Source organism: Lissotriton vulgaris, chromosome 12, assembly GCF_964263255.1.
Source record: "Lissotriton vulgaris chromosome 12, aLisVul1.2, whole genome shotgun sequence".
Lineage (NCBI taxonomy): Eukaryota > Metazoa > Chordata > Amphibia > Caudata > Salamandridae > Lissotriton > Lissotriton vulgaris.
Genome location: NC_141700.1, coordinates 680,428,471 through 680,453,834, shown reverse-complemented (window position 1 = coordinate 680,453,834; position 25,364 = coordinate 680,428,471). Strand labels below are relative to the sequence as shown.

The window sequence follows — 25,364 nt, the reverse complement described above, 5'->3', positions numbered from 1 at the left end:
AAGGGAGTAAACCAGACTAGCAAAAAGCAACTAACGTGTAGCAAATGCTTTTATTTATATTTTTTAAACAAATAAAAAAATCAGTTTTGTAGCAACTGTTTTATTTTATTTTTTTAAATCCGGTTTATCCAGATTCCTGAGTTTCTGAGAGACAGGCCGGATACCTCTTTGGCGATACACAAGGCGCTGGTCCTGCCATGAAGTAACCCGAGTTCAAGAAGATATACTGCTCCATAAAGATGTGCTCATGTCTTCATGCTCGCACAATGGTACCAACTTTACCCGCCTTCAGTTCAACCAGTGTACGCCTCTAAAACGGAGGGCTCTGTTCTAACAAGACAGAAGAGTTAACTTTTTAATCAAAACTAAAAGCTGCTGACGTCACACTTTAGCGAGTAGGAGAAAAGTCAACGTTTGATTAATGTGAACAATACATAAGTACTGGTAAAGCTAATATTTCTGGTATGGTTATTTACAAGCCAGACCCTACTGCCTTGGACAGTGCTTGTCCATGGCAGGCAGGGTCTTTGGGTGTCTGTAAAGGTGGATCAGCCAAGGAGCTGAGTTAAGGAGCCGCCGTGCCAAGAGAGAAGAGCTATGTGACTATAGTCAAAGCAGCAGGGGATGAGCTGCATTTTTGCCACCCACTAAAAAAAAAAAACAGGCTCTGAATGTTAGTGTGTGAAGTGGAGGTGGTGTGGACTGTGAGGGAGGAGACGTCTGTGGTGGGAGGTCAGCATGGGGGTGTCTGCATAGATGGGGTGGCAAGCACTAGAGGTTGCTTGATAATCTGAACTGAAGTGTGGGGGGGGTCCTAAGACCAGAGAGAGAGAGAGACTGAGAAGAAGGTGTGAGGTGGTGTGGCGAGACATGCAAGAGAGGGAGTTCACTGAGCTGAGGAGCACTGCAAAAAAGTTATGGTGAGGTAATGTACCCAGACTGGAGCCAGTGGGTGTTTGTTCTTCAAGGTGGACTGATTTCGCATGAAGAAGTGACAATTTTGTTGGTTCTGGAAACAGCTGCCATGATTTAAATTAATCTGAAATAAAATGTTACATTCGGGCGCATGCATATAAAAGACAGCCGTGCAGCCTAAGTGCGCTCCTAGCCCCTCCCACAAAACATTTCCGCCTCCTCTTTAATGGATGCATTTTTAGGTACTAAAGCACTCTATCTCCTGTAGCATGATTGGTGCCTGTAAGGCGGAATGCCAGCACACTACACACTCCTGCAGTTAATGCAAAGCACCAACCGCGCAGAAAATGGGGGAAAAAAACCTTAAGTAAACCCCACCGGGCACAGGGAGTGTTCTTGGAAGGGCGGTGGCTTCACTCGCATGTGTTTCAGGGTGCGTGTGGGCCTAATTATCTGTGAAAATCGGTGTTTTAACTGTTCTTCCTGCTGCTTCAGGACGCCGATCGCCAAAGTGGTCGGTGAAGAGACAGGAGCCAGTTAATGTAGAAGGGAGGCACGCAGCAGCTTGGCATGATGTGAAAGCCAGCATCACACTGTGAGAAAAGACAGATGGTGGAAAAGTGCAATAGAAAAACAAGCAATGTCCTGAGCAAATGGTGGGGGCCTGAAGCAGTGGAGTGGGAGAGGTGAGATTAAGGGACAGAAGGCAAGCAGATGAAGCGACAGAGGCACGGCCTGGCGGCCGTGTAGTTCAGGCGGGGGGCGGGGAGCAGAGCCTTTGAAGAGCCAGAGTCACGGCCTGCGGCCGTGAATATGTGAAGTGAATAATTAGGGGAGGAGACTTGGCAGGCTGAGAGGCAGAAGGCTCAGGCAAGCTCGTGCACGAGGCGTGCACTTCCCAAAATCCGCTTTTGAGGAGAGCCCGTGGCCTTAAGTAGTGGTTTAGCTGCATTCGGGCTCTTTTTCCTATTCCTGCGGAATAGGAAAGGAGAGCCCTAAAAATGAATATATAAATGAGTGTTTGTGTATATATATATATATTTGTGTATATATATATATATATATTATTTATATATATATATATATATATATATATATATATATATATATATATATATATATATATATATATATATATATATATATATATATATATATATATATATATATATATATATATATATATATGTATTGGTTACCAAGCCGCATTTCCTTCCGATCAAGGATGACACTGACACTGTGAATTCAACTCAAGTTTCAGTTTATTTCCAAAAGCTGCTTAGACGCGTTTCGGCGGAAGCCTCCGCCTTGCTCACTTCATCTACATAAATGACAATGCAAATTATATATACCTCAGCACAAACAGTTACATCACTGTGATTGGTGTTTGGTTACCCTGGTTCACTTTTTTGTATATACAACAATAGACATAGAAAAGTGCCTTTGCATTATTTCAGAAACTGGTTTAAGCACCATCATTATGAAAACCACAACAATTATTGCGAAAAGAACTTTCACCCAATAGTGTTTAGATAATAAAATGAAAAAGCCCATGAGCCATTTCATTCTTGTGCAATGCCTGGTTGTTGCAAAATACGGGATTGTAGTTTTAGGCTAGGCATTGTAAAGCGGCACAGTTCGGGTGAAGACACAGACAAAAGACCTCATTATTCAATGCATGTGAAAAGGTTAAGCATACTTAGGAGGATCAACAACCCAACCAATAATAACACACGATCGATGTGTATCATTTACCTAGGCATGTGGAGCAATGTATTAACGTAAAGGCAACCTGCATTGTAAATGCCAGTGGATGTCTTATGCAGATAATTAAACACATACTACATATGAACACACAAGCAATATTTCTGGTGATATCTAATTCACACATAAGGATACTCGGAAGAGCCTCTTCTCCAAGTGGAGTTAATTTGTGTGTATCACATTGTATCTACTGAGTGTGGCGAAAAATTTACAATGGTCAACCAACATGCGGATTCGAGTCCAACCTCCCGATTGATACAAAGGTTTGACACCCAATCTCCACCTGTGCTTAAACAGTACTCTAGGTTGTTGTACATGGAACCATCAAAAAGTAATTACAATAAAGGTGCTGCAGATAAAACAGAAAAAAAAGTATTTACATAAGTGATGATGCAGATGTTGGGAAAAGGGGGGTTCGGGAGTACTACTGCGCTGATTTATGTGTACGGTCAATGCTTCATCGGCATTGAGCCCATTAGGGATCTTGGAATCTAGTAAGATGATATATCTAGATTCCAAGCGCCTTAAGGCAAGTCTGCGATTACCTCCTCTGATACTTTTGGCAATGCTGTCAATGACAAAGTATTTGATGTCATTGCTGTTGCCAGAGTGCGCTTTGTTGATGTGCCTAGCCACAGGATATGTCTCATCGTTGTTGCCTATGGCTCGCAAGTGCTGCAGGATTCGGACATGTGCCGGATGGATGGTGCTTCCTACATAGCGCTTGCCACATTTGCAAACAAGGACGTACACTGCGTACTCTGTTTTACAAGAGTACAAGCCTCTGATGGTATAGGGATTATTTCTGAAAGGAACAGTTACTTCTTTGGTATTGACCCCTTGTTTGCATGCTTTGCATTTTGTGCACTTGATGAAACCTTTCTGGGTATGTAGCCAATTGGGTGGCTTTGTTATAGACGGTGTGCTGACTACCAGCTGGTTGCGCATCGACTTCGCCCTCCTAAAAGTGATTGAAGGGCTTCTACCACACCATTGTCCTATTACTGGATCATTCTGTATCAATGGCCAGTGCCTCTGCAGGATTTTTCTCACGGGACTATGGTAGGCATTGTACCCCGTTATCAGCCTAGGAATGTCCGGGACAGATTTCTTTTGTTGTTCCTTTTTGTTTTTATCTGAGAATAGAAGATCCCTTCTATTGACATTTCGGCATTTCAGTTCTGCTTGGGATAGGGTTATGTGGCCTATACCCTCTTTTACAGAGTCTGTCAAAAAGATTGGATTTAGCCTCTTGGGCCCCTGCTTGTGTACTACAATTTCTGGTCATACGTAGACATTCTGCGTAGGGAATGGATTCTTTCAGTTTGACCGGATGGAAACTTTGTGCATGCAGCACCGCGTTTCCAGCAGTAGGTTTTCTGTAAGTTTTGGATTTTATTATTGTCTACGTATAGCTCTAAATCCAGAAATTGTATTGTCTCTTTGCTGGTAGAACATGTACATTTTAGGTTAAGAGTGTTCTCATTAATCGCCGTAGCAAAACCTTGAGCACTCTCTTCTGACCCTTTCCATAGAATGAAAATGTCTTCTATATATCGTTTATAGATTATAACCTTTTCTTCCATGCTGGATGCCTGGGTAACTGCCAGTACTTGCTCCTCCCACCAGCCCATATGCAAATTAGCATAACTGGGGGAGAAGCAAGTACCCATGGCAGAACCCTGCAGCTGTATATGTATATGTATGTGTGTATATGTATGTATATATATATATATATATATATATATATATATATATATATATATATATATATATATATATATATTCATATATATAATGTGTATGCATAGTATTTTAGCTATTGCGGTATTAGATATTTTGGCAATTTATTTGGAAGTACACAAGGTTTATATTTCCGTACATGGATATGTTTGTAGTAGATATCTAGGCTTACAACCCTTTGAGTGTTTGTGTGGTGGTGTGTGTTCGGGTGCACCTCTGTATCTCTGGGCAGACGCCTCCAGAAACCAAGCAATGGCCTCCTGGTGTGGACAATTGCTTGTGTGTGTGTGCATGGACAGGTATCCATAATCTGCGCCTGGCTTGAGGATTTGTTATGGAAATTTGTGGTTTATTTTATGGGACAACAGGAAAGTGACGTGTAATTCCAAAATAGGGGCATTGTGGATTTTACACATTACGACAATGTTTAAATTGGTGAAACACCAATGGACGTTAAGGAAACTGGCATCCTGACAGTATCTGACTTGATGGGTAGCTAGGTTTTCTCCGTTCTAATCCTTTATAACCTTTATTTGTAAAGGGAAGCCAATTTACATCCCGGTCCCTGGGCAGCATCAACCTTGTGCCCTGAGCAGTAACTTCCTGGGAGTCCTCTTTCCCTTAAGTGACACAGTTCACTTAAGGAACACAGCTGGTATATCTGAGTAGCTGCTGGCACACTGAGCTCCCTCCGCTAGTGTGGTGCAGCTTCACTGGTGCAGTGTGCAGGAGGGATCTATTTGAGCATCACACCCGACGGAGCATCGTTTTATTATCACGACCTTGAAATATCTAGCTATCAACATAATCTTAGGCTGCATCATGGAATGTCTGAGCAACATGGCAATATTTTCTGGAGGGGCCCTCGCTTTAGAGGGCAGCACTGCGTAAGGTAATGTGTCAGATTTGATGATAAGCTATTTAGAACCAGGCTAGTATCTAAACCCAGAGAGTATTGCATGAAAACAAATTTTTGACAGTGGGATCCCCAGGAAGTAGTTCTTTTTAGTTAAATCTTTCCACATTTGATATTTTTATATCTTTGATATTATATTGATTCGTTCATATAAACTCGCCTCCGTACAAACAAAAGCAATTGCATTGGAGTGTACCATCCAAGTTTTGTAAATTAGATTTGTCCCAAAAAAAACTTCCTTAAAGATAATAAAATAATTCTAATGAATTAAATGTGGTTAGAAAACATATAATCGTTAAATAAATGAGAACAACCATGACTATGTTGAAGCAGTGGTTAATTTGTAAAAACAAAATAAGTGCCGGAACTCTCATCAGGAGGAGCTTGCACCAGCCCATTTCTCTTTTTAGCCCCACTTAAAACGGAACCAACTACTAAGAAAGTTGGCAGAGGATGTGGTGTAATAGCTAGAGATGCCGACTTCAGAGCAGGGGAACAAGGCTCGAATCTCTGCGTCGGCTCAATATCCTGTGATTCTGAACAAATTATTTATTCTCCCCATAAATGAATGTGTCCTTAACTGGTGCTCATGGAAAGCACTGAAGTTGATGATTAAGTGCCGGTGCTGAGCACCAGAAACCACCCCCTCAAATTAAGCACTGCGTTGAATGTTATTAGCTGTATAGTAAAGAAATCCCAAAAGCTGTGTTTTAAAGGTAGGGTCAAAAGTGAAACATCTTGGTTTCTGTCAAATGACACTAACTACTAAGTAATCAAGATCATGCATAAAAGACGTGCAATTTTGGGTGACAAATTCTTTTTTTAACCCCTTCACTGCGGCGGCTATTCCGCCGCAGTGCTAAGGGGGCGGGGCGGAAATACGGCGGGCGCATGCTGGTGACTGAAGCGCTCCGTCACCAGTGTCGGTTGCACTGTGCATATGACAGAGCGGTTCCGTCATACCCCGCCCGCTCAATAGAACGCTCAGCGCAGGCGCGGAATTCGCGCCACGCAGGAGCGTCGGGCGGGCCATGACTGAACCGCTCCCTCGTCAGCACAGCGCCACCGCAGCAGATGACGGAGCGGTTCCGACATCAGCAGGGGAGGGGTTAATAATAATCATGTTTATGATGTATATATTCGTAACCGAGGAACTATTAATGTTGTACTTGAAACTATTTTCATTAGAGGTTTAGAAGTGGGTTTAATAATGTAGTTTAGTTGTGCCACATTTTTGCAGACCCCATTTATTAATGTCCTGTTTTGGTGTTCTGTTAATCTTATTCCTACTCATTAGCCCTCCCAATCAATGTCCCCCTGCAGGTCTTATTCCCCACCAATCCCCAACAGTGTTCGCAGAGCACAGGACACTGACACAATTGGTAATTTTACATTGTGTAGAGTACATGTATTCTGAAAGTAACATTCTGCTTTGGCACAAATGTCTGCTGTGCATTTAGTGTTGCTCTCTGGTAAATATTGCACCTCACTTGGTGTCTGTCGATGCTATTTACTTACCTGATCTCCCATGCCAGGAATTCAGCTTACTCTCTGTACTTGGAAGTTCTTGTCCTTCTCCTGAAGCTCAACAGGAACAAAAGCGATGCTGCAGTGTGGGTAAGACACTCCTGTCCAAAAGGGTTACATGGCGCATATTCTCCAAGTCTGTCTTCCCGTCCCATTCCTTACGCATGAGCAGTTCACTCTATCAGAAACTATTACCTAGCTGAGGTAAAAATACTTAATCCAATATGATGCTGCATACCGAGCATGCATAAAGGGGGAAGCACGTTACTAGGACATCCTTAGAATATCAGAGAAACTCGTAAGAAAGAAAAACAAAAAAATAATCACTATAAACCGAAGCGTGGGGAGGGATGGGCTCAGAAGTGGAACTGGAAGACCAGGACTTGGAGTAAGGAAGGTTATTGGTCAATAACCGGGCATTCTCTCACTTCGGTTATCTCTGGTGAATCAATGTTGATGACGCTAGAAATCGGAACACTCGACTTTTGAAGGCCCCAATTTATGAAAGTTTAAAAATTGGGAATCATCAAGAAATGCAAGTACTCCACTTTGTCAAAGTTCAAGTGTTCTTGCAGGATGTCCTAGAAAGATGTCCTTAATTTGTCCTAAAACAGCGGCAAGCAGGTGATATAACATTGTGGTATAAAAATAGTTTTACTTTAAAAAAAATGTTTTTTATAGTACTGGCTCATGGATAGGAGCCAATGGATGGTGCTTTTTGGTCTTTCAGAACATGTCTTTATTATAACTTTGTACACGGTCCTATTCGGTTGTCTAAATAAGTTCCCCAATGATGTTGTGTGGAGTGTTCTCTCCACAGAAAATATCTCAGCACATTTTTTTTATGGCTGCAGAAACCCAGTAGCAATTCATGTTATTGCATGCATGCATCATGCTAACCCCCCTAATTCACAAATTGGCTCTTTGAACCCACAAAAAGGACAATGTTAGTGTGCGTCAATGCTGATGACACATAAGAAAATCCAACTCCTAGGAAACGTGTGCACGAATGACAGTGGGACCTTTCTTAAAATAGGCCTATGTTCTGTCATTAACTTTTCACTACTATGAGAAATGCTAATACCAGAAAGCCTCCACTATACGGCTGGACAATGGAAAAAGGAAGAACCTACTGATATCTGTGAACATGACTGGCCTTGAGCCCGGCTTTAGTTTGTGCCCCAGCTTTGGAAGTGCTTCTGAAGGTTTAAACTAAATGGCCTCCAGTGGTCCTGGTGAAGCTAAAGAGTGATAAATGGGATAAATGGTATCTCTGGGGGAGCACCAGCTGACCGAAGCAAACTAAACTTTGGCTGTACTCTGACAGGGGTGAGTCATTTAGAAGTTCTCCCGCTGCTGTATGTGCCCTGGTATCGTGAATGTTTCTTGCAGTTTCGGAGCTTTAGGGCTGACCAGAAAGAAATTATGCAGCATCCTGAGAAGCTCTGACTTAAAGTTTGTGACTTGCATACCTAGATGCCACGGTTACCATAGAAAGGTATATCCTCAGTGTATGAGGTTTACTGGTTCATCTGGTTGCTTTTTGTGTGCAGCCAGAATCCAACTTTCAGTGGGACATCAGAGGTGTCCTCCCTTGTGTAGCCCTCCTGAGCTACAGACCCTAGCTTTGCTTCAATGGAGGAGTTTGAGCACCAGACGAGTCGAAGGCAGAGAACCACCCACCATACTTAGAGATTCCTGCCTGACTTGGAACTCAGATGTCCGAGGAATGCACATCATCTGGCATAGCAGATTCACGTATGTCTTTGTTCATGCAGAACGCATTGCCATGTCCTTTTCGGCCTACTCGGATTTTGCTTTGGTTTTTCACAAGCCTTTCCCAAAGTTGGGGTTAGTTCCGGAAAAGTAAAACCTAATCGGCTGTGACAGTGCCTTTTTTCCTTCCCATCGGCCATAATGTTTTTTTCCTATAGACCATTAATTGATTTGTCCTGACCTGCCCTTCTCCTCGTGACAGACTCCATAATAAAAACTGGTGATGGTCATTCCCTCCCAAATAGTGCAGTTTGACGTGCACTGTAACTCAGCAGACCAGTACCTCGGGGGCAGTCGCGTTGAAGGCTTCAGATAGTGGAGCCAAGTGATTTCTTTCCTCCTCTGTCCAACTCAAGTGGTAGAAAGGCAAGATTGAAGGCTAAGGCATCCCCCATTTTTGGGCAGATGCCCTATAGAAGCCAAACTCTGACCCCACGTATTTGTAAACCAAGAAAAAGGGAGGGAGCAAAGTGACAATGGCAACCGAGTGGTGTTGGACACATTGTCCCCTTGCTGTCCATTTGATGCCAGGTGGGAACTCAAATATGGCTTGACTTGCCTCGTGGTACCATTCTCAATAGTGTCCTACCTTCCTGGAGAATTTCCAGCTTTTGATAAGACTAGATGATAAAGCAGAGTGTCTGAATGTTAAGGCTGCTGAGTCTCATGTGTAGAAGACCATGCTGCAGGTACAGAAGTCAAGATGACACTATTTCATTATTGGCTGCAAAACTGAGTAGGTAACCTGGAACCTGTCTCCATCGGGTCGGGCCCTGTCCAATTCTCACTGTTCGCACTTCTCTTACTTGCCCTGCTGGAGTTCCAGGACTTAATGTCACAAGATTAAACCGGTATCCCCTGGAGCTCCAATACTTTCTGCACAGTTGGACTAAAACAGTGCCACTGACTTTTTTCACCTGCACCATTGAGTTCAACCTTCCAATTGATGCTTAATTTTAATTCCTTATCTTCCTTAACCTTTTTCACAATTATGATGTTTTGCATATTGCATGTTCTTTTTCCCCAAATTGGTTGGGGAATTTTACAGTTTGATTTATTTTTTTTTTTTTTTTGAAAACCTTTATTAAACAAATGCACAGTACACAGCGTCTGCCTACAACCCGAACGGGCCGACCGCTATGACATCAAAGTGAATTATGAACCACAATACATTGCGGAAAAGTCAAAAGTCGATGCAATACGGTGCAACGGTATAGACATCGTATAAAGATAAGGAAGGTTCAATTTTGTAATTGTGTTGAAATTCGAACAAACAACAAAGACACTCACATGGTGGCAACAATATCTAGTTCATGGGGGGGTAGGGACGGGGGAAATCAATATATGAGAATGGAACCAGTTCTGCAGGGGGCAGGGAGACAATTAAAGGAATGTTGAAGAAATGGATGCTAATCAAAGGGAACATTAATTACGGGGATGAGGGAATAGTCTCAGTATAATCAAGTGGTGGGGTACAAATGTCTCCCCGGTATTCATTCCACTGTGCCCAGATTCTACCCCATTTCTTAGGACGACCTCGAGCCTCATAGACTGTCTTTTCCCGAAACATGCACCAGTCCATGTTATCTTTCCAGGCACTTACTCCCGGTGGTCTGTGGGAGCCCCAAAGTTGCGCTATGTCTCTTTTAGCAATCATGTTGCCTAGGGTGACCCAGAAGGTCTGGGCGGTCGTACAATCCGTGGGTTCCCACACATTAAGCAGGCAGCGTCTCGCCTCAGGAAGGAGGGGGACCCCAGTAACTCGCCCCATCACATCATGCACCCTAGACCAAAAGGCGGAAATAACCGGACATTCCCACAAAATATGAAGAAAGGTGCCGTTCATTCCACAGCCACGCCTACACAGTCCAACAGTTGCGAGCCCCATCCGTACCAGACGCACACCAGTCACATACACTCGGTGGAGGATCTTCAGTTGTACAAATCGCAGCCGAGCTGGAATGGCCACCTCCTTGGGAGAGGAAATCGCCATTTGCCCGTCTTCGTCGTCTAATTCGAGGCCATCCGGCACCCAGGAGGCCCGAAGTTTCACTAGTAGGTCCGCCCTGGTGTTAATGAGCTTTTTGTAGATTAAAGAAATCGTACTTTCCGGGACATGGCCATCCAGAATACGGTCTTCCAGCGGGGACGACTGGGGAATGTCCGTCCCCGGGGGGGAAGGTTGAAAGCAGGGCATGTCGTACCTGGAGGTAGCGAAAATATTCCTTGTTGTCCAGTTGATATTCTAACTTCAGGGCCTCAAAGGACTTGATTGTGCCTTTGGCCCAAAGATCCTCCACCTTGCTAATACCGATCATATCCCATCTAGCAAACCCTTTCGTACGCCACAGGTTACCCAGCCGTTCAGAATCATACAGCGGGGTCATGCGCGTCAATCTATCACTCCAACCCGTAGCCACAGTCGCGTCCTTCCAGGCACGCACGGCACACCTCGTCGGGCCAGTCAGAAGCCGGAGTGGTGGCTTCGAATATAAGGCTCTGTTAAAGTTGACGCCCGGCAGCAGGAATTTATCCATGGCGAAAGCGGGAGTGGGCCCTGGAGAATACGTCACATGGTTGATCGCACTCAATTGCGAGGCCCAATAATAACGCCTGATATCAGGCAAAGCTATACCGCCATCATACCATGGAAGCGTGAGTTTTGATAGGGAGATACGGGCCCGTCCGTCCCAAATTAACTGCCTCTGAAGGCCGGCCACCTCACGGAAATAACGGAAAGGAACAGGATCGAAGAAATTCTGTAAGGCATATAAAAACCTGGGGAGGGACATCATTTTAAAAAGTGCCGCTCGTCCCAGCGGGGATAAAGGCAAATCACGCCACCTCCGTACATCCTGCTTGAGGCGACGAAGAGGAGCATAGAGATTACGGTCATAGCGTACGGAGGAGTCCATGGAAATAAAAATCCCCAAATATTTAAAGCCATCCGCAGCAACTTGAATCGGGAATCTACGGGGCAGCGGAGGCAATACCCCCGCTAGAACATAGACACATGATTTGGTCCAGTTAATAACAACCCTGGAGTTCTTCCCAAAGGAGGTGAGAACATCGAAGAGCACGTTGAGAGACTTCTGAGGTGAAGTGAAATAAAGAAGGATATAGTCTGCGTATAGCGAGACGCGATCCTCCAGATCCGGTGTCCACTGGATCCCTTTTATCGAGGGCTCCCAAAGGAGCCACGCTGCGAGGGGTTCCAACGCTAACGCGAAAAGAAGTGGAGAGAGTGGGCACCCCTGACGGGTGCCACGTCCCAATGGAAACGATGCAGAAGCTCTGCCGTTTACTACAACCTGGGCTAATGGCTGCTCATACAGGAGCCGCACCCATGCAATGAAACCAGGACCGAAACCAAACTTAGAAAGGGCAGCCCATAAGTACGGCCACTCAATGGTGGCAAAAGCCATTGTGGCGTCTAAGGACGCCACCACTGCGGGTTCAGAGAGTCTCAGCTCTCGCGAGGACACTGTGGAGCCTGCGGAGATTAAGAGCCGTATTCCTGTGGGGGATGAAAGCGGACTGATCCGGATGGATCAAGTCACAAATCACTGATAATAAACGATTAGCCAGAACTTTGGCCAGGATCTTAGGCTCAGCGTTAAGCAATGAAATGGGGCGATACGAGGCACAGCGATCACGAGGTTTGCCGTCCTTGTGAATGACCACTATGGTAGCCAGGCGCTGTTCGGGGGGAAGGAGGCCCTCTTCGAACGCATCAAGAAACCTAGTACGCAAATGGGCGGCCATTTTGTCCGGTCGCAGTTTGTAAAGTTCGATAGGCAAACCGTTGGGCCCCATTGCTTTGCCCGATCGCAAGGACCTAATGGCGGTGGCAATCTCATCCACCGTGAACGGCGCCTCTAGGGCCAATCTATCCTCCTCTGACACACAAGGCAGTGCGATGTCGCGCAAAAGCAAACAGGAATCAGCCTCATCACGATCACTCACAGATCTGTATACTGTTCGGAAATGGTCCACAAAACATTCAACAATCTCGCCCGGGTCAGTCACACTTTCACCCGTTTCACCGATTATTTCTGGCACCACACGATTCAGTCTATCAGCTTTGTCCAACCACGCCAGGAGCTTACTAGCCTTATCACCCACATCATATAAACGACCTAACTGATTCATACGCATCACCTTAGCAGCGTCAGTGACCAGGGCTCTATAATCTGCCTGTTTCAGCTCCAGGGAATGTAAGAGCGCAGGTGTATCATCTCTACCCAACTCACTTTCGAGTTCTGTTATTTCGGCCTCAAGAGCTGACACAGCTTCCCTCCTCGCCTTCCTATCGGCAGCAATAAGGGACAGCGCGGAGCCCCGTATGACAGTTTTGAAGGCCTCCCACAGAATCGCAGGGGAAGCGACCGATCCCACATTTTCATCAAAATAACAATCGATCGCCTTAACCAAGTTCGAACGAAGCTGAGGATTCCCAAAATGCCAGGGAGGAATAGGAGGGACCCTACAGCCAGAAAAGCCGCCCACCGAGACCTCAAGTAACAGAGGGGAATGGTCAGAAATACCCCTAGGGAGATGTCGGATCCCACTAACCAAGGAGGAATTGGCAGTTAACATCAAAAAGTAATCAATTCTCGAGAGGCTACCATGAGCACCGGAGTGAAAAGTGTATTGGGTTTGTGCGGGGTGCAACATCCGCCAAACATCTACCAGCCCAAAGGTCTCAAGCAAGTCAGTCAGCCACATCTGGGACAATGGGAGAACCCTGGGGGGCAGCCGGTCACACTCTCCAGATATTACAGAATTAAAATCCCCACCCATAATCAGGAGACCGTCTGGAAGCCCTAGAAGAGTCCTACCAAGGTCAGCATAAGTGGTGGCCTGCAGTCCCGGGGGAATATAAACAGCAACAAGTACAACCAACCTCCCCTCCCATCTCCCGGAAACAGCAGCATATCGGCCCGATCGTCGAGGGTGACCTCATCAATTGCAAGGGCCAAAGAGGATTTCACCATTATGCCAACCCCCCGGGAACCGGATGTAAAGCCAGCGTGAGCCACAAGCCGGTAACCTCGGCGGTCAAGAGCCTTGCAAGCATTCCCTATCAAGTGGGTCTCTTGGAGGAAAACAACATCTGGGGAATGGCGTCTAATGAATTGAAGCACAATACCGCATTTAATCCTGTCTCCCAAACCATTAACGTTCCAAGATAGCACTTTCATGTCACCCCCCCATTCCAGTATGACTCCCATACCACCACCACCCAAAACTCCCAGGAATCCAGATCGTTGCCGTGCACCTGAGGGGTAAAATCAGGGTAGATGGAAATGGAGCTGTTCTCAAATTTCAGCGGGCCGTGTCTACGAGAGGCCTGGAGAATGGCGTCCCTGTCCCGAAAGTGAAATAGCCTAGAAATAATAGGCCTCGGGGGGCCCCTGGTTTGACCTGTCCACCTGGGAAGCGGTATGCACGCTCCACCGCAAAGAACTTACTAAGGCCTGCGGGAGCAAGTTTGCCCACAATCAACTCCTCGACCAGTAAATCGATCGAGGCAGCACCGCTGTCCTCCGGCACCCCGACCAGGCGAATGTTGTTCCGTGGGGCCTGGTTATTGTACTCCTCCATACGTCTGGTCAAGAGATCATGCGATGACCGGAGATTCCCGATCTCCGATTGTGCTTCCGCCATATCTGTAACCAGACTGGTAGCCTTAAGGTCCAATTCCTTGACCCTCTCATTAGTTTTAGCCAGGTCGGCTCGGATGAGAGTGACATCGACCACCACCGTGTCTATCTTGGACACGATGGCCTCATATTGTTGACCCATATCCGCCTTGAGTCCTGAAACGGCGGCCATTAGATCTTGAAGGGACACCTCCGATGCAGCCACCAGGTCCGTCCTCATGTCCTCAGTACCGCGGCCAGCAGCGCTGGGGGAGCCCCTTGGCTGAGTATAACGGTCTATCATGTTAGTCTGGACCGATCCCCCACGGTTGGTGACTTTCCTGCGCTTCTCCAGCTCTGGTTTCGTCGCCATGTTGGAATCGGCACCTCGTTGGGTCTTCCTGGTCGCGATAAGATGGCAGCGACCCTCTGGACTCCAAAGCCACACTTTCGTGGAAAATTCACAGATCGCCGGCCTAAGGCTTGGTCAGACGTATCACTGGTCAGACCACCGGAGTCAGGAATGCAATGTAGATCCTCGGCAATCAGTTTGACAGGGAAACAGAAACCAAAAGTGAAAGTGGCGACACCACCGGTAGAGCAGATGCCAGGCGACCGTTGTTGTTGAATTACTGCTCGGCCATTCTAAGCAGCAGAGTCCCCGGTCCCGTACGGGGCTAGGCCTGAAAACTTAGGACAACGTAAAATGGGTTCCCGAAGTCTGATCTTGGCCCGGAAAAGTGTAGCAGCACCAGGACGAGTAGTACTTCAAAAGCCCATCGAAGTAACCAGGATATCAGAAGGATAGATCAAGAAGGGCGGCGCGGGTCTCTGGAGCTCTCTGCTCACGCGACCATCTTGGATGCCCGCGTAGCTCCTCCGACACAGTTTGATTTCTTGACTTTTTAAATTGGTTTTGAATAATGGCTATTAGCTTTCATGTTCACATTCTGTAAAAAAAAAACCTCGCTTCAATCTTTGGTACCAGAGATTAGCATAGGGCTTATAAAAGAAACTTACTACTTACTACGTCAGAACTGGGTAGCCTAACTTTGTAACCACATTCCTTTCTCTCTCCAGTTCCCACTTACCTTAGATGGACAAACGTCCTGTCCATATCCTTCAACGTCTTTGCAGTTGCATCAACTGGGACATTTATACATTTCCCCAAGAAAGATGTTCACATAGCTGGCATTGGGTGCTGTGATGACTTTGGAGATGAATTGGTTTGACAAATTAGCTGACATGTGATTGTCTAACAGCCAAGGGAAATTGGAAGAAAAGTAACTTGAAGAGCTGAACATACATTGCTTCTGGAGTGTTAAGGTCTTCAATATTCCAATGGTGACTGAAAGGCCTAATCCTGGTTTATATATCAAATTTTTTGTTTTAATAGTTCTAAAGCACTTGCTTTTACTCAGAGTACCATATTTCTGCTAAAAAAAGTTTGATCAATGTATATAGACTACAGAACCAGGTGAACGATGTTAGGATCTGCATTGACTGACTTTAAAACTTTACTGAAGAAAGAGCAGTTTCTCAATCTTATGCAAGTACAGAGGAGTGCCTTGCTACGTTTTAATAGACCGCTACCTAAATGTCCTCCCATAAATAAGATACATTTGCTAGCGGCAGGAGATCCCTGTGGGACGACTGGCCCGTTTAAAGGGTGCTTTTGGCAATCTAGAAACCAAGCTGCACTGCACTGAGCAAGATGGACTCTTCCAGATGGACTGAGTTCATTAGCAGTAGTATATCCACGAGAAAGTTTTACTTCTGAAAGGACAGAGCATTAGCGGGTCAATCTGGGTCAACTGTTGTGGTGTTCAGCATTTACTTTTTCAGAATTGGTGCTTCTATGCTACTCTTCCTTTGAGTGGGAGCTATGCTAGTAGCTTATGAAGGTTTAACAAATCAAAATCAGTAAGATGAGGTATATGAACTTTGTTGATTGAAAAAGTTTCTAGCACTCGGACAAGTGCAAGTGAGTGACCGGACTTAATTTAAAATTTCCTTTACGGTCCTGAGCAGGGATAATGGACAAAGAAGAGTTGCATTTGATGCTTATGCGTCCGTCCAGGGCAACCGTGTCCTATGATTCCTTGACTGAATAATTTATCTTTGATTTTAGACGCAAGGAACCCTGCTAATTTGTAACTGGTTTTCTGGGAGTTAGCTGGCCTTTGGATGCTTCAGCATTGAGGAACTGAGACATCGATCATTTGATTGGTAGTCCAGGATATCCAAATGTATTTGATAAAGATGCATAAGAGTTCTTTAAGAATTTAGGTCTGCTACCTCTGATGCATGCATGATAATTAAACATGCAATATTGCATAGTGGAATAGTGCAAGTGCTGTTATCAGTGGAAAATAATTAACTGTGTGTCCTATATTGCCACAGCCAAAGTATTGTTGAGCTGTGCAGTGTGATGTGCTGAAGTTCTGGCTGTTGCACCAACTACATAATCATGTGAAGACTGTGGCAAGTACAGAATCGTGTAAAATCTGTGGCCCTAAGTTAAAACCCATGAGCTAAGGTTTAAAAGCCTCAAGGGATTTGGAGTTGCGCGCTATCCTAGTTGACAACGGTGTCCAATGGATAGAATTGTGGCTTGACTTTTTGTTAATGGACCCTTCATAACCACTGGAAAAAGGAGGAAATTCGCTGATAAAATAAAAATTGTAAGTGATACAAATGTGGTCACCCGGAAATGACAATAACTAGTTACAAGTGTCATCAGTCTACTCTGCATCAACTTAATAAATGTCGTAAAACACATAAGCCAGCAAATTAGTTCAGTAGAAACCATTTATTACTGGTCATCAGGAATTTCCAGAATTGAGGGCTCAATACAACGCTGCATGTAGCCACTGATGTAAATAACTTTTGAGGACAGTAAAGACTTGCAAACATTCATAAAAGACTTAATCTCATTTATTTGCTTCACAGAAAATCAACCCCAAGGTTCCACGACTGATTGTCATCTGCCACTTTCCTTTTGAAGGTGAATTGGTGCAGCTAACTGCTTCTTTTTAACAAGGTAAGGTGGCAATTTTTATTTTGTGATCACTGTGTTCGCTCTCAGTGCTGTTTTAAAACAAATATTTGCTTTAACATAATAGATGACATGCTCATATGCATGCTTGTTTTTCTATTTTTTTTAATGGTCTACTGCGGAGTGAGGATAATTTTTATACCATTCACACCTCCTCTGAGAGGGTGTTGGATTTTGATTCAACTGCAGTTTAGATTGTGCCTAAAGTGAGTGGGCATGGAGTACCAATGACCGATTTCAAGATACTATGGTAGAAGAAAAAGATCGGAGGTTTGATCTTATTCCAATTGAAAGTCTTAGGACATCTCTGGGATGAAATCTTGTTTCCCGAAAGCTACCGGACATGACATCACAACCATAGGTGCCCTTGATATTGAAAAGCGTGGGGTTATCTGACCACTGGTATTAATTTTCACGCTCAAGGAAAAAACACACGAAACCCTAAGCACCTGTTGCTAACTGGAATCTTCTAAATTGCATGTCAGTATATCCCAGTATATCATCCAACAAGCATTGCTAACAAAGCCAAAGGGTCTGGTTTTTCTTTGAAAATGAAGGAGCTTCTTAATTGGTTGGCAATTTTACATCAAAGGATGGATGAACGGTAATGCTGCAGTTAACTCGGTAGCTTTACATTGCATGGATAAAAAAAAAAATTGCTAAGTAAACCAAATCTCAACGTGATCTTCTAATGCGGTGGAGAAGTGAGATAAAACCTTACGTTTAAAAAACAAAACACTGAAATTAACCAGTTACAGTTTACTGCACTAACTACAACTTGCTCTGTGGCATTGCGCCACTTATGCCCTCGTATTCACTCATGACCTGTTTATTACATCATTGAAGACATAACTGATGATCTAACCGATAACACCATACATGGCATATAGTTAATGGGTGTAAACATGTGGTCCATAGCATCGAAATAGAGCAAGTCTTGGAGGCAAGTGAGATTATACATGTTGAAAGGTATGGGGCACCATTTACAAATCAGAAAAAAATGAGTTGCAGGTATTACTCAATGTTGTTGTTATTTTTGATTTGTATCGCGCCCAATCACCTGCAGGTCTCTAGGCGCTCGGAAATCGGTGGTAAGAACAATAACTTGGCAGTCACAGAATAAAAGGCATCCCCTGGCCTATATAGCGCTCATGATTCTTCTGAACAGCAGTGTTTTTAGCACTTTTCTAAACCGTAGGAGATTCCTTTCCCTGCGCAGCGTCTCAGGTAGTGTGTTCCATAACTAAGGGACTAACAGAGAGAAGGCTCTCCCTCCCTTGGTTGTAAATTTGTACCGGGGACAGACCAATAACTGAGAATCTGAAGATCTAAGAGTTCTCATTGGACTGTACACCACCAAGCGATCTTTAATGTAGGCGGGTGCCGGACCGTAAATTGCCTTGTGAGCTGTGCACAGATTCTTAAATTCCACTCGCTCTTTGATAGGGAGCCAGTGCAGGCTCTGTAACAGGGGAGATGCTTTGGTTCATTTCGGGAGCCTGAAGATGAGTCGTGCAGCGTTGTTCATGACGACCTGTAGCCTATTAGTCAGGGTTTTCGGCAGGCCGAGATAGAGAGCATTACCGTAGTCTATCCTTGAAATAACAGTGGCTGCTACGATTGAGCGCATCATGGATTGAGAGAGGACGGGGGCTAGCTTCCGTAGCTGTCGGATGATATTAGTGCAGCTTCCCACCACAGAAGAGATCTGACTGGCCATTGATAGATCGCAGTCCAGTTTGATCCCCAGGCTCTTTACATTCAAGCTAGGTTTTGGAGCCGGGCCTAACTCCGCAGGCCAATAGAGGTCACACCATAGTGAGGTGGTAGATGGAATCACCAATACCTCGGTCTTATCTGGGTTGATTTTCAAAAGATTTTCAGTCATCCATTGTACAGTGTACCTCAAGATATTCTGGGCTTGGAGTTGTGCGGCGCTTGTGTTATCGACACTCAGCAGCAGCTGCGTGTCGTCCGCATAATTAAATACTCTACAGCCCATGCACGCCAAGGAAGCAATCAGAGGTTGCAGGTAGAGATTAAATAGAAGTGGGGACAGGGCCGAGCCCTGAGGCACCCCACATTCTAGAGTCCCCACCTCGGACGTTTCGTCCCCAAGTTGTATCCTTTGGGTCTTTCCCAAGAGGAAGGATTGCAACCATCTGAAGGCCAGGCCTTTGATCCTGAAGTCACTCAATCTCTCCAGAAGCAGGGCATGGCTGACGGTATTGAACGCCGCTGAAAGATCTAGCAAAATCAGGGCGCTCTGTTTCTTACAGTCAGCCATGCCTCTCAATTCATCCAGCACCGAGAGCATCACCAACTCGGTGCTGTGATGAGCTCGGAACCCTGCCTGTCGTTCATGAAGTAGGTGGTGAGACTCCAGGTACATGGACAAGGATTTTAATACATGCTGTTCCAGTATGTTTGAGAGGAATGGCAACTGAGAGATAGGCCTGTAGTTCTTTAACACTGCGGGGTCTGCGCCTGGTTTCATCAGTAGAGGTCTTACACGTGCTTCTTTAAGTTCAGCTGGTATATACCCTGTTTCCAAGGATCTATTAAGGAGGGAGATAATACATTCCTCCAATAAGGGGCGAGCTACCCGAAAGACCCTGGGGGGACACAGGTCTGCTGGAGATCCGGATTTGATTCTACCCATCAACTGCTCCAGACTCAATGTATCAATCTCTGGGAACAGTGCGATAGTACAGTCAACCGGTTTATGAGGGGCTCTGGGTATAGCCATCCCATTTGCCATGCCACTCTTAATTCCTGGATAATGGTTCTCACTTTCTCCAAGAAATATCCCTGGAAGATGTTGCAATTTATGGGAGACTGGGAGCTTTCGGGTTTTTTACTCTGCTCCGACAAGATCTTAAAGGTCTCTTTCTGGACATTAGCTGCCTTACTTAGGCGGGACTCATAGTATTCTGCTTTAGCTAGAGCAATAGACTTTTTATATAGGTGAAGAGAGTTTCGGTAGAGGTTCCTAGCTGTGTCGTGCTTAGTTTTCCTCCATCCTCTTTCCAACGCTCGAAGCTTCCTTTTATGGTCCCTCAATGATGGCCTAAACCATGGAGCCCCTTTACCAGGTCCTTTTATTAGCGGTGTTCTTATAGGTGCTATCTGATCAATAGCCTGAGTCAGGCTCCGCGTATTCCCGGTCCAGACTACGACCCGGACTCAAAAACTGATCCATTGGCGAGAGCACCTTGGTCAGGGTTATCAAATCAACCTCTGCCCATTTACGGGTTCTCCTAACTTCCGGCGGTAAGTTATTTATGTGGCCATTAATGCGTACCTCGCAGGATACTAAATGATGGTCAGACCATATGCATGGGGAAACGTCTTTAAGGGCCGCATTTGGGTCTGTGGTCCACACGAGGTCAAGAACATGACCTTTGATTTGTGTGGGAACCTGCACAAGTTGTTTGAAGCTTAGAGCTGACATCATAGTGTCCAATTGGCGCATAGGCAGGTCCCAGTGGGACTTATCCCAATGTAGGTTAAAGTCTCCTGTTACTATGATTTTTGTATATCTGGTACATAAGTCCGACATAATGGGACCAAAAAGATCATAGAAAAGTGGGGTTGCGTTGGGTGGGTGATAAACTGATAGCACCACCCAGCAGGAGTTATTCAAGGTGACCTTTACCCCAAGCAAATCAGCTAGATCGACTGTCTCTGACAGCAGTCTTTCCACTAGCAGAGCCTTTTAAAAAAGGACCGCTACCCCTCCCCCCATGCACCTCCTGGGCGGTTATGCCATATGGCATCATAGCCGCTAGGGAGAGCGGCAATGATGTCAGGCATCGAGTCCTTGCCCATCCAAGTCTCTGAAAGGGTCAATATATCTATATCGTTGTCCTGAAGCAGATTGTAGACTTCTACATGGTGGCAGTGGAGCAAAAGGGTATTAAAGTTAAAGGTAAAGGCGGAGTGCAACTGATGTGGGTTGCAAATGTATGTTTGAAAGTAGGTTGTGGCTTCATGCTAAAGCCTGTAAAAAAGAAATCTGATAGAAAGCCCAAAGCTTCACAACTGGATGCATACCCATGTTAAATAGTTGTAATACAGTGTATGTGCAAATTCTATGTAGTTACAACATTCACAAGGTGTGGATGTTTATTAACAGAACTTTGTAGCTTTTGAGGTATTGAAGATTGTGAATAATGGAGAATGTAGGGGTGTCCTACTTGGAGGCCGTTCTAGCCACACTAGTTTTGCAAACATGGCTGCAAGATTATGTTCCTTTGTGGCCATTTTAGGAATGTGTGTAGTGTATTTTACTAAACTACAGAGGGATGTCTATGGGGCCAGGCTGAAGGTGTCTTTTCATTGGAAAATTCATACCAGTCAACCTGGGTCATATGAAGTCTTTAAGAGGCTTAATACATAAATGAATAGAAAATTATCACATATGTAGCAAGTTGAATTGTTTCAATTCTGCAAACAGCATAGGCCCTTGTCACAATGGAAGTATGATGTCATCAATTGGTATTTAAAATATCAGTGATATTGTCAATTATGTAATTGAACTTAGTTCTAGTTGGCTCAGTAAGCTACAGCTGGTAATCTTCCGTTTTTTGTTTCCTTTTTAAAAGTTGGTTTATCTCATTTCAACACCCAATTATAACGTTGCTTTAAACTTAGTTTTATTTCTCAGTGAAGTTCTGTTTTTTTAACTTAAGATCTTATTACCATACCTAGCTATAATTTTACTTTAACCTTTGATTTTTTCCAATTAATTACTGTTCTTTAAAAAAAATCTTATTCAGTCATCCTCCCTGCTGTGCAAGGCAAAGCTCTGTACACAATCCCACTTCCGATGGCCAGATAACTGCAGCTTAGAGCCTTTGGCAGTGTGCAGCTTGGATTTTCCATACTCCAACCCAACCCCCTGCTACACATGGTCTTTGATTAGGCACGGTCACTCACACCCTCCCCTGGGGAAAGTAATCCCACATTTTTTTCCATTTTTATTTTTGTTAAGGTATTACAGTACTCCATTTTTGCCAAATCTCAAGCTTAGGTCCCATGGTGCCACAGGGCTGTGCAAGCTTTCTAGGGGAATCTTGCACAGTACAGTATGAGAGAAGCTTTTGTGGCAGTTTCTGTGATTCATGCAAAATGAACAATTGATGGACAGAATGCCGAACAATGTCATACATTCACCCCAGTCCAGAAATCCGGGCCTAAATCCACCATTTTCTTGCTCACCTTGCCATTCCAGTTTGAATCCAGCCATATGCAAATCAGTCTTGACCCTGTGCCCAACAGTCCAGCCCTAACTGCCAGGCCAGGTCCTCCCTGGACTGGAAACAAGCATCCTAGAACTGGTTTCGGGGTTTCACCCCTCACCAGCCAGGATAACTTGACTACAGTGGCATGGAGAGCACAGGACCCACGTTTCTGTAAAACCCCATGGGAACAGCGCACAGTGCCCTGAAGGATTACCACAATCCAATAACATTTTATATATTTTTTTTTAATTTTGACTCCGGTGTTCTGGGACCTCCCGCAGTAGCAGGTGGGTCAAGGTGTCCCTACACTGCCCTCTCATGTCCTTTTTCCAGGACACATGGACAGAGTCCCCCAGTTGCATATTGGTGGCCTCAACATTTTCTCCTCAGTTGAAGCTAACTCATCAGATTGCTCTGGAGTGGTCCAAGTTCCACAGCACCGAAATAGTTGACTGGAGAAAAGTTTCCCTCTGCCAATGGGAGGGCGCTATTCATGGTATGTTTGGTGCTACTGGGCCACCATACAACCAACCGTCCAGATACACCCAAACTTTAACCTCTTCAAGCCCAACAAGCACATTTTTAACTTTGAACTTCCTAAATGGCTGAACTGATTTACACTAAAATAAAAAGCATGTTTTCTGAATACATTTCTAATTTGTTGGTAAATTCTTTGTATAATTCAGTTGAACAGTTTTTTTCTGTATGAGCGAGAAAAGTTTCTTATGTGGTATTAATATGGCTAATCAATGTTTTGAGAACTCTGCCTTTTCTTAGCCTCTGCTTGTCAGCGTCCGAGATAACCTCCACCGCACCCCTTTTTATTTAATTTATTTTTTGGTAAAGTATCATGGAAATCCATCAAATGCCTCAAACATTAATAAACCAAAATTAGCTTTTTCTAATACACTAAAAATGTAAAGAAATATACATTTTATTAATAGCAATTAAATTGAATTTTCGTTACACATGGTTATTTAAAATCTATCATTAGTTAAATTTCATAGGTTTTTTTGTAAACATTGTTTAAAACTTCAATTTATAGTAAAATTAATTTTACCTTTGTCATGCAATCATAAGGGCTCTTGAAGGGTTAAGGAGTGGGTGGTGTTTTAGGGGAAATGGTTTTCCTAAGAGTCGGGAATAATTCTAGTTAAGGGGTAAGGGTTTTTTAGGGTTCAATGGTGGCAAATGATTTGGGGCGCAATCGGTTTTTAAGGTTCAGGAGTGGGTAGAGATATGGGGTATAATGCTTTTTTAATGTGCAACAGTGGTTAGTAATTTGGGGTTAAGGTTTTTTAAAGAATATTTTACAATAGTTTTGAAAAAAATTACTTAAAATAATGGCAATTACTAGTTATATTAGAATTTGCAGACATTATGAAATGTACATTGAGGCATTTTTTACTTTTAGTTTTAATATATAGGTGTAATTACATTGAATCGATTACCAATGTAATACCTTGTGTAAAATATTTTTAAATAAAGTTAGTTACTTAAAAATATGGTGATGGCTGTGTGGAATGCAAAGTACTGTAGATGAAATGAGTAGCCAATTAGCGGCCTATTAGCACAGTGTTGAATTAGATTAGCCTCTAAAAAAAAAGTGAAATACAAAGAACAGAAGAAGAGAAATAAAAGTGGTCTTTAAAAGGAGCAAGATGGAAAACAAATTAACTGGTCCATGAGGTCTGTCACTTAAGCACATTAATTTTCAGATGGATGCGCATATGTGATCAGACAAAAAATTCGGTCACTAACAGGACAAGAGAGCTAGCAACTGAAGTTGACTGGCCCATTACTCAATGCCTATTCTATTCTCAATTGGCAGCAGGGCGTAAATGACTTTTAATCAAACACATAGCACAAGATGATCCTAAGCCTCTGATTCCGTGACTCTTGGATAGAAAATACCCTTAAAATCGATTTGCATTTATGCCTTAATGTGCCTGATTTTCCCTTCTACTTCAGCTTGTAATTGATCAAAAATGACAGACGTGGGTGAATGAAAGAAGATTAAAATATTCTTATTGATGTATTTTAGTAGCTACAAATGTACACAGGTGGTCAACAAAGTGTTTTGTTACTTTCTATTTCATATAAATGTAGTTTCATCAGCACCAGCAACAATTTGCCTATTAGTGATTCAAAGTTTCCAAAGTAACGATGATCAATACTTTATATGGTGACTGATTTCAAGGCATTTAATTTCAGCATTGCAACCTGCGAGGGGAGTAGGATTCTAAGCTTGACATTGAAACTGTATTTTATATACTGTTTTCTTTACCTTAATTTTTCTTTTTTGATAAATTAATGTATGTAATTTTCTTTCTTTATATGGAGGGGTGGGGGCTGCCTAAAATGGGCATGCCAGTGCCCCCACCATACCCCAACAATTCCAATCTGTCTTCCCTTTCTGGGAGGCAGATGGGGGATATAGCCCCTGATCTGCTCCGTAAAGGGGGGGGCAGCAGAAAGCCCACGAGGCACCAAGGTTTTTTTTTTTATATGTAGGGGTGGGGGCAAGTCTATCCCCCCCCCTCCCCCCAAAGATTTGCACCAGCCTTTCTGCCCCCTGGAGGTAGATGAGGGCGATAGCCCCTTATCTGCCCCCCCCCCCCGGAGCAGGAAGCCCACTAGGCACCGGGGATTATTTTTTAAGTTCAATGCTAATGTCCCCACCCCCCCAAAAAGTCAGTCTTTTTGCCCCCCTTTGGGGGCATATCTGGACAATAGCCCCCGATCCGCCCCCCCCTTTCTTTCCTAAATGAGCC

The 25,364-nt window shown here is 44.2% G+C and overlaps 1 protein-coding gene across 1 annotated transcript in view; it reads left to right on the top strand.

Moving 5' to 3' along the window:
• LOC147677998 (DNA topoisomerase I, mitochondrial-like) overlaps nt 1-25,364 on the top strand; it is a 1,183,590-nt gene that overhangs the window by 92,852 nt on the left and 1,065,374 nt on the right. Inside the window, exon 2 of the mRNA XM_086945880.1 lies at nt 17,239-17,329. The gene's annotated coding sequence lies outside the window, so the exon portion shown is untranslated. The remainder of the gene's footprint in view (nt 1-17,238; nt 17,330-25,364) is intronic.